The 13984-nt window shown below is 45.1% G+C and overlaps 1 pseudogene; it reads right to left on the bottom strand.

Moving 5' to 3' along the window:
* Positions 1-735: 735 nt before the first annotated feature.
* Positions 736-1229, bottom strand: LOC125506639 (SNF2 domain-containing protein CLASSY 3-like; annotated as a pseudogene).
* Positions 1230-13984: the final 12755 nt, after the last annotated feature.

Below are 13984 nucleotides of genomic sequence, written 5' to 3'. Positions count from 1 at the left end.
GGATACAAGAGATGAACTAGAGTTTGAGAGGAGATGGTGCTGGTGAAGATGTTGATGGAGATCGCCCTCTCCCGATGAGAGGAGCGTTGGTGATGACGATGGCGATGATTTCCCCCTCTCGAAGGGAAGTTTCCCTGGCAGAACAGCTCCGCCGGAGCCCTAGATTGGTTCCACCAACGTTCCGCCTCGTGGCAGCAGAGTCTCGTCCCGAAAGCTGGCTTATGATTTTTTTTCCTCATCGTAAGACTCCATATAGCAGAAGATGGGCATCGGAGGGCCACCAGGGGGGCCCACGAGGTAGGGGGCACGTATGGGGGTAGGGCGCGCCCCCCACCCTCGTGTGCACGGTGTGGCCCCCTCCGGAACTTCTTTCGCTCAGTATTTTTTATATATTCTGAAAATGACTTCCGTGAAGTTTCCGGACTTTTGGAGCTGTGCAGAATAGGTCTCTAATATTTGCTCCTTTTCCAGCCCAGAATCCCAACTGCCGGCATTCTCCCTCTTTATGTAAACCTTGTAAAATAAGACAGAATAGGCATAAGTATTCTGACATAATGTGTAATATCAGCCCATAATGCAATAAATATCGATATAAAAGCATGATGCAAAATGGACGTATAAAACGCCTGCTTGTACACTAATGATATAATAGGATAAGTACCACAAACAAATATGGAAATTGCAAAATTTTGATCTTAGAAGCTTCCATTTACCAGAGATCTATAAGTTCTGTTGTCAATACAATGGGAGAATATTCACAAAAATCTCTTTCAGATTTTCATCTTCCGTCATTTGTTCCTAAATCATGTCATTGGAAATAGATTCTGATTACGGGTTGCACTCCGTAGGATACGCCTCACTTGAAAAGAACAATTTGGACATTTGGTCTATCTTAGCTTATATATCATATTTGCCCTTCTCTTGTATTCCTTATACGATTAGATTGTATGAATGGACAATCTTCTGCTGCCAATTCGATATGCACATCAAATCGCCCGCCTTTACGCAGAAGGGTTCCACACAACATCGAGGAGCACCACACGCGACGCTCCAAAGAGGGTGATACCTTCTCCACACACCTTGGTAGATGCAAGCATCACCTTGGACTCACTCTCGATATCATTGAAGTCCACCATCAAGGCCTTGCGGGTTTTAACAGAGACGTTTCCACTCATATACAGGAGCTCGTTGTGTTTAGTCCACCTGAACTCTTTCGTCGGCTGTCCCATGATCAAGTCCAATGGTTCAAGAAACTAGCTAAACACAAGCACTCGCTCCTTTAAAGCTTCACTACTGGAATTTTCGTCTTTCCCGAGTGCAATTAGGCAGTCGACAATAGTATCTTTGTCAAGTCCCTTCCAAAGAAGTAGTCGGCAAAAATTAAAACTCGGCAAACAGGTACTTTGCCGAGTATCGTCAGCGAAACAGTCGGTAAAACAACAAAACTCAGCAATCAGGGCATTGCCGAGTGCTAAACTCGGAGAAGGTGGTCTTTACTGATTGCCCCACTCGGCAAAAGGTGTTCTTAGCTACAATGCATTGGTTTACATTAGTAGAAAAAGGGCCTATAGTCCCGGTTCGTAAGGGCCTTTAGTCCCGGTTCGTAAGGGCCTTTAGTCCTAGTGTCGGTACTAATGCCCCGACCCTTTAGTCCCGGTTCAATCCAGAACCGGGACTGATGGGCCTCCACGTGGGCAGTGCGCAGAGCCCAGGCAGGAGACCCTTTGGTCCCAGTTGGCGGCACCAACCGGGACCAATAGGCATCCACGCGTCAGCATTTCTGTGGCTGGGGTTTTTGTTTTTTTTTGAAAGGGGGGGGGGGTTTGGGGGTTTTGGGGGGTTAATTTAGGTGTTTCATATATAGTTTTAGCTAGCTATAATTAATAGATAGAAGTGTCCTCTCTTACGTCCGTGCTTGGTCGACGCTACGTACTATACATACGTATAGAGAGGACTAGACACGCTAGTTAGCTAGTAAGCAAACGAAGGAAACAGAAGATCGTCATGAACATATATGCATACAGAGAGAAGTGATATCGACCACCTCTCCTTCTCCGAGAGATTGGTCGAACAACAAGCTCTCGTATATCTATCCGACACTACCGGCTACATATATACAATAATTATCTCTTACAAATATAATCATACGGACTCATGGTCCACATAGTATTCTCCGTCTTCAGCGATCACTTGGTCAAGAAAGAATGCCGCCAATTCCTCTTGAATTGCTCGCATGCGAGCTGGTGCTAGGAGTTCATCCCGCTTCCGAAACATCTAATTTGAAGAAGGGGGTCAATACATATATATATAAATGAATGAAACTCAATACAAATGATGGTAATAAAATAAAATTGTGAATGTTGTTATTTACGTACTTCATATTGTTCGTCAGAGTACCCGCCCCACTCACAGGTCGTGTGGCGGATGGACACGCAGACGTAGTATCCATAGAAATCATTCCCTTGTTCCTACCACAACCACTTTACAAGAAATAGAGGTCAATCAAACTGATAAGCAAGAATGCTAAATGGTATTGATGAAACTAGCGCTTGAATCACTAGGAGATGCGCGGAACATGCTACTACATTACTTACTTTCGGGTGTCTAAATTACAGCTCCTTCGGCAGTCCCGGAACTTTTCTAGTGAATTTTCTCCAAACCCTGCCGGACAAAGAAAACAATTACTTGATATCAGGAAATGAACAAAGTTGCTGATACGGTGGATAATGATCGATTTAACTTACTTCTTGAGGATTTCAGTCATGTCCGCATACTCCTGGGGATCTTTTCGTTTAGAGTCCAAGACGGTTACTACTCCCTGCTCAAGCCTAATCTCTAGGAGAATATAGTGGAATCTGCACACGCATGCATAACTCATCAATTACATTACTATAACCTGGACTAATATATAAGGGAAACCGAATATGCACAAGACAGTAACACTCACTTGAAGTTGTAAGGAAAGAGTATTATATCTTTGTTTTCATTTTTTTTGAATGATCGTAGCAAGTTGGCCTCTGTATCTCCGGGACGATGTTCAACCTCAGTTGCATCTATGAGATATGTGTTAACGAACCCAATATCACCGATTTGTCTTTTCTTCAATTCGGCGATCTTCATTCTGCATAATATAGTGAGGATAATTATAAATACATGCAATGAAAGAGATGAGCTATATAGAGAGACTAAATGACAGAAGTAGTAGTACCTACAGACAGTAGCAGGTGATCGTTGTTTTATTGAGGGCCAATTGATTGAAAAACTGATAGAACTCCTCAAATGGAATAGGCAACAGTTCAATTCCAATGAGGTCATGCTCCGGTTTAACTCTCGCATACAAAGTACTCCTCCCCCCAGACTCTCTGCAGATTTTCAAGTACCAATCATGTAATCTTCGCATCATCGTTGTTAAAGATTTTTCGTCTTTGACGAGAGGCTTCCCGTACTCGTATCTGTGTATCTGCACCTCCATGGGATCATAATGTACATCGTCGGGCAGGTAATCGTCAACATTGCCATAACCGGGCACCATCCTCGGATCGACGATGTCGCTAGGCACCTTGAGGGGGGGGCATGATTGCTTCGCTTGTTCGCCGAGCTGGGCAATTTGTTTCCCAGCTACTCGTCGTTCTTTCAGCCTTTGATCACTCACTGTACTTCCCGACCGCTCCGCCTTGGCCCATGTCTTTGCAATAATGCGCTCATAGTTGCCTTTCGGCGGAGACTTGGGTGGTTTTGCCAGGGCAGCCAGAGTGCGCTTCACTTTCACCGGATCTAACTTCTCCTCCGGAGGTGGAAGTCTCTTTGCTTTCAACCCTTGAAACCAGTCATCCACTTCGGTTTGCGCGATCTTCGCGTTCTCCTCCGGGGTCCTCTCGTATGGTAACTTCTCTGGAGTCTTCAGAGAAGGACCGAATCTGTATGTCCTCCCGCCTCTGGTTGTACTGCTAGACGCCGACCAAGCAGACGGAGCGGTTGTCTTCTTGACATGCTTACGAGGCAGAGGAGAAGGACTACGACGTGCCAGAGCAGCTGGAGCGGCGGCAGGTCTCTTCTGCCCTTGCTGACGAGGCGGAGAAGGAGGAGGTTGGCTGCTCAGGCGCGTCGGCCCAGGCGGAGAAGGAGGCGGTGTGCCGCCACGCGCCGGAGAAGGAGCCGGCCGAGGGCCCTGATCGTCACTCGCCGGAGGAGGAGGCGGTGGAGGAGGCGGAGTGCCCTGACTCGCCGGAGGAGGAGGAGGAGGCGGAGGCCTCCAGTTCGGAAGGTTGATGAGCTCCTTCCGCCATAGGCATGGAGTCTTCAGAGCAGACCCTAGCCGAGTCTCCCCTTCACCGGTAGGGTGGTCAAGCTGGAGGTCCTGAAATCCCTCCGTTATTTCATCCACCATCACCCTAGCATATCCTTCTGGAATCGGCCGAAAGTGAAAAGTTGCGCCGGGTTCAGTAGGATAAACAGAGCCAACAGCCGCTTTGACCTTCAAATTCATCCATTGCGTCATAAGGTGGCAATTCTGAGACTCCGTGATAGCATCCACGGGATAGCTGGCAGGAGCCGTCAAGGCATGCTCCGGCTGAGGCAGCTCGGTGGAAGCCACGCTGCTTCTGCGCTGAGATGGTGGGGTAGCTTCGGGGGAGGCTTCGGCAGTACATTTGTTGCGATTTGCTTCTCGTTCCTCTATTGCGTCTACCCTTTCTTGCAGCACCTGCATTTGGGTCTGCTGCACTTTTTTCCTCCTCTCATGGGATTTGTAACCGCCTGCGTCCAGAAACCCAACCTTCCACGGAATGGAGCCTGGCGTGCCTCATGTCCGTCCAGGGTGCTCAGGATTCCCGAGGGCCATTGTGAGCTCGTCGTTCTCTCTGTCTGGAAAGAACGCCCCCTCCTGCGCTGCTTCGATATACCGCTTAAGCTTCCTGACTCGTATGTCCATTTGATCGTTCGTCCAAATGCACTTCCCTGTTACAGGGTCCAAGGTTCCGCCAGCCCCGAAGAACCAAATCCGGCAACGGTCTGGCCAGGTAATTGTCTTTGGTTCGATCCCTTTATCAACCAGATCATTCTCAGTCTTGGACCACTTAGGCCGGGCTACGAGGTAGCCACCTGACCCCGTGCGATGGTTAAGCTTCTTCTTCGCAGCATTTTGCTTGTTTGTCCCCGACATCTTCTTACTCTTTTCCGATGTCTTGTGGGCCACAAATGCGGGCCAGTGATCTCTGATCTTCTCATATCTGCCCTTGAATTCTGGTGTCTCATTATTTTCGACAAACTTATTCAGCTCTTTCTTCCACCTCCTGAATAGTTCTGCCATCCTCTTAAGAGCAAAAGACTTGATTAATTTCTATTTAACTGGGTTCTCTGGATTATCCTCTGGCGGTAGGGTGAAATTTGACTTCAGCTCAGTCCAAAGATCATTTTTCTGCATATCATTGACATAAGACACCTCAGGGTCTTCTGTAGCCGGCTTAAACCATTGCTGGATGCTTAACGGGATCTTGTCCCTAACCAGAACCCCGCACTGAGCAACAAATGCGTTCTTTGTCCTGAGGGGTTCAATCGGTTGGCCGTCGTGCGCGATTGCTATGATCTCAAACTTTTCATCCGAGCTCAACTTTTTCTTCGGGCCTCTTCTCTTTACCGAAGTTGTGCTCGATCCGGAGGGCTAGAAAAAAGAACAAAGACTTAATTAATATGTGTACATACCAAAACAATGAATGCATCAATCAGCTAGTCAGCACAGGCTTAACTAATATATATACCTAGCCGGACTCGGTTCGGTCACCAGAGCCGTCATCACGGTCTCCTTCTTGCACCGGCATTGGGTCACCGGAGCCGTCCTCATGTTCTTCTTCTTGCACCGGCATTAGGTCACCGTAGCCAGCTTGTTCACCCTCTCCTTCTAGACCATCGGTTTCGTTGAGAAACAACGAGATGGCATCACTTCCTTCTGCGATTATGTCCCTCAACAACGCTTCTTTTGCTTCGTCTAGGGAGGTGTCCATAGTTTCTAAAAATATTTACAACATGGCAATTATTATTCAAACATGACAGATGGATATATTAGTGCCAAACGTAGAACTAGCTACCTAATCATAGTAAGCTATCGGGAGGGGGTATATATCGACAATGACGACACTCCTCTATTCTTTCTTCTCCTCTTTTTTTTTCTTCTTCCTCTTCTTTTTTTATCCTCTTCTTCCTCTCTTGTTCGAGAGGATCGCCGAGGGGTCGGGAGGTTGCCTAGTGTCAAAGGATTCAACAAAACCATGTCTTCATCATTAGGCGAAAGTAACATGTGCATGATGGTACGAAGCTCTACAAAGTTGTTCTGGAACGGAGTCCCAGATAGGATAATTCGCTTTTTGGTACAAAGTTCAGCAAGAGCCTTCCGAATATCGCTATTTGGAAGGCCTTTGTTGAATTCGTACCAAAAGGCGGATTATTCTATCTGGGACTCCATTCCAGAACAACTTTGCAGAACTTCGTACCAACATGCCCTGGTTACTTCCGGCTAATGATGAAGGCATGGATTTCTTCAATACTTTGACACTAGGAAACCTCTCTCGACCCCTCGGCGATCCTCGACCCCTCGAACCCCCGATAAAAATTAAGAAGAAGAAGAAGAAGAAGAAAGAGGAGAAGAAGAAAGGAATAGCTAGAGGAGAAGAAGAACTGACAAAGTCTTCTCTATTCCTTCTTCTTCTCCTCTTTTTTTTTCTTCTTCTTCCGCTTTTTTTCCTTTTCTTTTTTTTCTCCTCTTCTTCCTCTTCTCTTCTTCTCCTTCTTCGGGTAAGCCCTAGTTTCCCGACCCTCGACCGCTCGACGACACTCTCGACATGCCCTCGGTCCCGATAAAAAGAAGAAGAGGAAGAATAAGAATAAAAAGAGGAGAAGAAAGAATAGAGGAGAAGAAGTTATTCTCATCTATTCTTTCTTCTCCTCTCTTTTTATTCTTCTTCTTCCTCTTCTTTTTTTCCTCTTCTTCCTCTCCTCTTCTTCTCCCTCTTCCCCATCTCTCTCATGAATGTTCGCCGTCCCCCCCCCTCGACCCCTCGACGACACTCGTTCCCGATAAAAAAAGAAGAGGAAGAAGAAGAAGAAAAAAGAAGAGAAGAAAGAATAGAGGAGAGAAGAACTTCTTCTCCTCTATTCTTTCTTCTCCTCTTTTTATTCTTCTTCCTCTTCTTCTCCCTCTTCTTCCCCTTCTTCCCCGCCTCTCTCATGAATGTCCGACGTTCTTGACCCTCGACCCCCTAAACTAGTTCTCGACCCTCGACCCCCTAAATATCCATATATGAACAAAAATTTCTACAAATGAAAATAACCTAAAAAATCATATGATCATCTATGAACAAAAATAAAACATCATTTGATCATCTATCATCTATGAACAAAAAAATCATCATTTGATCATCTATCATCTATGAACAAAAATATTCCTAAATACATAAAAAACTTCTACAAATGAAAATAACCTAAAAAAATCATATGATCATCTATGAAAAAAAACATCATTTGATCATCTATCATCTATGAACAAAAAAATCATCATTTGATCATCTATCATCTATGAACAAAAATATTCCTAGATACATAAAAAATTTCTACAAATGAAAATAACCTAAAAAAAATTGCAAAGGGAGGGCGCCGGCTACCGGACCAAGCTGAGGAGAGGTCGGCGGCGAGGATGGCGTCGGGGCAGGGGCGCGGGCGATGGCGAGGGCGGGCCGGGGCGGCGCGCGGGCGACGGCGACGGGGGCGGGCCGTGGCGGCGCGCGTCGGGGCAGGGGCGGGCTGGGGCAGGGGCCCGGGCGACGGTGGGCGACGGCGAGGGCGCGGGCGACGGCGGGCGACGGCGAGGGCGCGGGCTACGACGGGCATGGGTGAGGCGACGGCGACGGCGGGGCAGCCTCGCGGCATCGGCATCGGGGCGGCAACTGCGAGAGATGAGAGTGAAAATTTCCAAAGTGTGAACTTATATGGCAAAGCCTTTAGTCCCGGTTCGTGGGACAAACCGGGACTAAAGGTGGGCATTAGTCCCGGTTGGTGCCACCAACCGGGACCAAAGGCAATTTTCAGCAGCCCAAAGGGCGGGAAGCGGCGGCCTTTGGTCCCGGTTGGTGCACCAACCGGGACCAATGGCCTTGTGCTGCTCCGCGCCCAAAAGTTTAGTCCCACCTCGCTAGTTGACAGCGCCCAACACCTGTTTATAAGCTCTGCTTCCTCCTCCCTCTCGAACTCCTCTGAACTGCAGGCCTATGGGCCTAATCTGACACTGCTTTGCTTGTGGGCCTATTGGGCCTTCTGCGGCCTTGAATCCTGGCCCATGTTGTGTTTCTAGTCGTATTCAGGCAGTGGTGGCCCAATAGGTGGCATTTTTTTTCCAGTTTTTTGTTTTGTTTTTTGCATTATTTATTTCCTTTTGTTTTTTGCTTTATTTTTTAATTCTTATTGCTTTTAGGTCAGAAAAATTATAATTTGAATAGTTAAAATTTGAATTCTTTGAAATTTGTGTGAATCACAAGTTTGTGATTAACTTTACTATAAAAATATTTTTTTCCAGTTTTTTTTGTTTTGTTTTTTGCATTATTTATTTTCTTTTGTTTTTTGCTTTATTTTTTAATTCTTTTTGCTTTTAGTTTTAGAAAAAATTATAAACTTTCTGTTATTGCCATTAGTTTTCAAATTTGACAATACTTTTTTGTTTTTTGTTTTCTTTGTTGCTTTATTTATTTTATTTTGTTTCTACTTACAACAAAATACTTATTGTTGCTATTTTTATTTCCAATTTTTTGTTTTGTTTTCTGCATTATTTATTTTCTTTTGTTTTTGATTTATTTTTTAGTTCTTTTTGCTTTTAGTTTTAGAAAAATTATAAACTATCTGTTAGTGCCATTTTTTCAAATTTGAAAACACTTTTTTTGTTTTTTGTTTTCTTTGTTTCTTTATTTATTTTATTTTGTTTCTACTTACAACAAAATACTTATTGTTCCTATTTTTATTTTTTTCCAGTTTTTTTGTTTTGTTTTCTGCATTATTTATGTCCTTTTATTTTTGCTTTATTTTTTAACTCTTTTTGATTTTAGGTCAGCAAAATTATAAACTTTCTGTTAGTGCCATTAGTTTTAGAAAAATTATAAACTTTCTGTTAGTGCCATTAGTTTTCAAATTTGAATAGTTAAAATTTGAATTCTTTGAAAATTGTGTGAATCACAAGTTTGTGATTAACTTACTAAAAAATGAGAATAGATGAAAGTTGAAAGTTTCTGTTAGTGCCATTAGTTTTAGAAAGTTCAAAGTTGAAAGTTAAAAGTAGGCATGGGCTAGGGACTAATGGTCATGGTATTACGAGGGCCGAACCATAAGACATGAAAGCATTTCAAATGAACTCTGAAAAAGTTGAAAGTTGAGATGGTATCATAATTTCACCCACATAGCATGTGCATGTACAAAACGAACAATGGTAGCATGTTCGTGTGTTGCAAAGTTGCGGGAGAAAGTCTTCACTTTTTCTTCGCTTGTGTCATTTGCTTATTGCGCCGTAACCATGGATAATCTTCATTGTTTATCAGGATGCTTGGGTCAGCCTTGACATTGAAGGGAGGAATTTCATGAAACTTTTCATAATCTTCAGACATGTCTGTCTTGCCGTCCACTCCCAGGATGTCCCTTTTTCCTGAAAGAACTATGTGGCGCTTTGGCTCATCGTATGATGTATTCGCTTCCTTATCTTTTCTTTTTCTCGGTTTGGCAGACATGTCCTTCACATAGATAACCTGTGCAACATCATTGGCTAGGACGAACGGTTCGTCAGTGTACCCAAGATTTTTCAGATCCACTGTTGTCATTCCGTACTGTGGGTCTACCTGTACCCCGCCGCCTAACAGATTGACCCATTTGCACTTAAACAAAGGGACCTTAAAATCAGGTCCGTAGTCAAGTTCCCAAATGTCCACTATGTAACCATAATATGTATCCTTTCCACTCTCGGTTGCTGCATCAAAGCGGACACCGCTGTTTTGGTTGGTGCTCTTTTGATCTTGGGTGATCGTGTAAAATGTATTCCCATTTATCTCGTATCCTTTGTAAGTCAATACAGTCAAAGATGGTCCCCTGGACAACAAGTACAACTCATCACAAATAGTGTTGTCACCTCTGAGACGTGTTTCCAACCAACTGCTGAAAGTCCTGATGTGTTCACATGTAATCCAGTCGTCGCACTGCTCCGGGTGATTGGAGCGCAGACTGTTCTTGTGTTCATCAATATACGGGGTCACCAAGGTAGAGTTCTCTAGAACTGTGTAGTGTGCTTGAGACCAAGAATATCCGTCCTTGCATATTATTGAGTCTCTTCCAAGAGTGCCTTTTCCAGTCAGTCTCCCCTCATACCGCGATTTAGGGAGACCTATCTTGTTAAGGCCAGGAATGAAGTCAACACAAAACCCGAATACATCCTCTGTTTGATGGCCCATGGAGATGCTTCCTTCTGGCCTAGCGCGGTTATAGACATATTTCTTTAGGACTCCCATGAACCTCTCAAAGGGGAACATATTGTGTAGAAATATGGGCCCCAGGATGACAATCTCGTCGACTAGATGAACTAGGACGTGCGTCATGATATTGAAGAAGGATGGTGGGAACACCAGCTCGAAACTGACAAGACATTGCGCCACATCACTCCTTAGCCTTGGTACGATTTCTGGATCGATCACCTTCTGAGAGATTGCATTGAGGAATGCACATAGCTTCACAATGGCTAATCGGACGTTTTCCGGTAGAAGCCCCCTCAATGCAACCGGAAGCAGTTGCGTCATAATCACGTGGCAGTCATGAGACTTTAGGTTCTGAAACTTTTTCTCTGGCATATTCATTATTCCCTTTATATTCGACGAGAAGCCAGTCGTGACCTTCATACTGAGCAGGCATTCAAAGAAGATTTCTTTCTCTTCTTTTGTAAGAGCGTAGCTGGCAGGACCTTTATACTGCTTCGGAGGCATGCCGTCTTTTTCGTGCAAATGTTGCAGGTCCTCCCGTGCCTCAGGTGTATCTTTTGTCTTCCCATACACGCCCAAGAAGCCTAGCAGGTTCACGCAAAGGTTCTTCGTCACGTGCATCACGTCGATTGAGGAGCGGACCTCTAGGTCTTTCCAGTAGGGTAGGTCCCAAAATATAGATTTCCTCTTCCACATGGGTGCGTGTCCCTCAGCGTCATTCGGAACAGCTAGTCCACCGGGACCCTTTCCAAATATTACGTAGTGTAAATCATTGTCCATAGCAAGCACGTGATCACCGGTGCGCATGGCGGGCTTCTTCCGGTGATCTGCCTCGCCTTTGAAATGCTTGCCTTTCTTTCGACATTGATGGTTGGTCGGAAGAAATCGACGATGGCCCAGGTACACATTCTTCCTGCATTTGTCCAAGTATATACTTTCAGTGTCATCTAAACAGTGCGTGCATGCGTGGTATCCTTTGTTTGTCTATCCGGAAAGGTTACTGAGAGCGGGCCAATCGTTGATGGTCACGAACAGCAACGCCTTGAGGTTAAATTCCTCTTTGTCTGTGCTCATCCCACGTACGTACACCGTTTCCATTCCAAAGCTGTAAAAGTTCTTCAACTAATGGCGTTAGGTACACATCAATGTCGTTGCCGGGTTGCTTAGGGCCTTGGATGAGAACTGGCATCATAATGAACTTCTGCTTCATGCACATCCAAGGAGGAAGGTTATACATACATAGAGTCACGGGCCAGGTGCTGTGTTTGCTGCTCTGCTCCCCGAAAGAATTAATGCCATCCGCGCTTAAAGCAAACCATACATTCCTTGGGTCCTTTGCAAACTCATCCCAGTACTTTCTCTCAATTTTTCTCCACTGCAACCCGTCAGCAGGTGCTCTCAACTTCCCATCTTTCTTTCGGTTCTCACTGTGCCATCGCATCAACTTGGCATGCTCTTCATTTTTGAACAGACGTTTCAACCGTGGTATTATAGGAGCATACCACATCACCTTCGTAGGAACCCTCTTCCTGGGGGGCTCGCTGTCAACATCACCAAGGTCATCTTGTCTGATCTTATACCGCAATGCACCGCATACCGGGCATGCGTTCAGATCCTTGTATGCACCGCGGTAGAGGATGCAGTCATTAGGGTATGCATGTATCTTCTCCACCTCCAATCCTAGAGGGCATATGACCTTCTTTGCTGCGTATGTACTGTCGGGCAATTTGTTATCCTTTGGAAGCTTCTTCTTCAATATTTTCAGTAGCTTCTCAAATCCTTTGTCAGCCACAGCATTCTCTGCCTTCCACTGCAGCAATTCCAGTACGGTACCGAGCTTTGTGTTGCCATCTTCGCAATTGGGGTATAACCCTTTTTTGTGATCCTCTAACATGCGATTGAACTTCAGCTTCTCCGTTTGACTAATGCATTGCGTCCTTGCATCGACAATGACCCGACGGATATCATCATCATCGGGCACATCGTCTGGTTCCTCTTGATCTTCAGCAGCTTCACCCGTGGCAGCATCATTGGGCACATCATCTGGTTCCTCTTGATCTTCACCAGCTCCCCCCGTTGCAGCATCACCGTATTCAGGGGGCGCATAGTTGTCATCGTACTCTTCTTCTTCGCCGTCTTCCATCATAACCCCTATTTCTCCGTGCCTCGTCCAAACATTATAGTGTAGCATGAAACCCTTGTAAAGCATGTGGGAGTGAAGGATTTTCCGGTTAGAGTAATACCTCGTATTCCCACATTCAGTGCATGGACAACACATAAAACCATTCTGCTTGTTTGCCTCAGCCGCATCGAGAAACTCATGCACGCCCTTAATGTACTCGCGGGTGTGTCTGTCACCGTACATCCATTGCTGGTTCATCTGCGTGCATTATATATAATTAAGTGTCCAAATTAATAGAAGTTCATCATCACATTAAAACCAAAGTGCATACATAGTTCTCATCTAACAACATATAGTTCTCCAGAGCATCTAATTAATCAAACCATACATTGAAACTATGTAAAACATTTCAATGCGAAAACAAATGCGATCATAATCGCAACCAAGGTAACAATTGATCCAATGGCATAATGATACCAAGCCTCGGTATGAATGGCATATTTTCTAATCATTCTAATCTTCAAGCGCATTGCATCCATCTTGATCTTGTGATCATCGATGACATCCGCAACATGCAACTCCAATATCATCTTCTCCTCCTCAATTTTTTTTTCCTTCAACAAATTGTTTTCTTCTTCAACTAAATTTAACCTCTCGACAATAGGGTCGGTTGGCATTTCCGATTCACATACATCCTAGATAAATAAAATCTATGTCACATTGGTCAGCATAATTTTCATAAACAATAAATGAACCAATAGTTATAAAGATAATATACATACCATATCCGAATCATAGACAGGACGAGGGCCGACGGGGGCGGATACCAAAACCATTGCACTATATAAGATGCAATAATAAATGTAAGAAAATGATACAAGTATCTATCTAAACATACAAGTAAGAATATTTTTCCTTTCAGAAAGAAGATAAGAACAAGAGGCTCACCACGATGGTGTCGATGATGAGATCGGCGCGGGTGACCGACGGCGGTGAAGACGGGGACGGGGCGTGACAGACCGCTAAATCTAGACAAATCTCGAGGAAAATGGAGCTTGGAGGTCGAGCTTCGAGAGGAGAAAGCTTAAGTAGTGTGGCTCGGGCATTCCATCGAACACCTCATGTGCATAGGAGGTGAGCTAGAGCACCACAAAGCCCTCTCCCCCTCGACCAGAAAAAAACAGAGCACTGTGCTCTGCTCTTGCGCGAGGGGGTATATATAGGCACCTCATTGGTCCCGGTTGGTGACATGAGCCGGGACTAAAGGGGAGCCTTTGGTCCCGGTTCAAGCCACCAACCGGGACCAATGGTGGTGGGCCAGGAGCGAGGCCCATTGGTCCCGGTTCATCCCACCAACCGGGACCAAAAGGTC

This window comes from Triticum urartu, chromosome 5A, assembly GCF_056163025.1.
Source record: "Triticum urartu cultivar PI428250 chromosome 5A, HENAU_Tu73, whole genome shotgun sequence".
NCBI classification, from domain to species: Eukaryota; Viridiplantae; Streptophyta; class Magnoliopsida; order Poales; family Poaceae; genus Triticum; species Triticum urartu.
The sequence above is the reverse complement of the archived record's forward strand: the minus strand, read 5'-3'. Positions and strand labels throughout refer to the sequence as shown.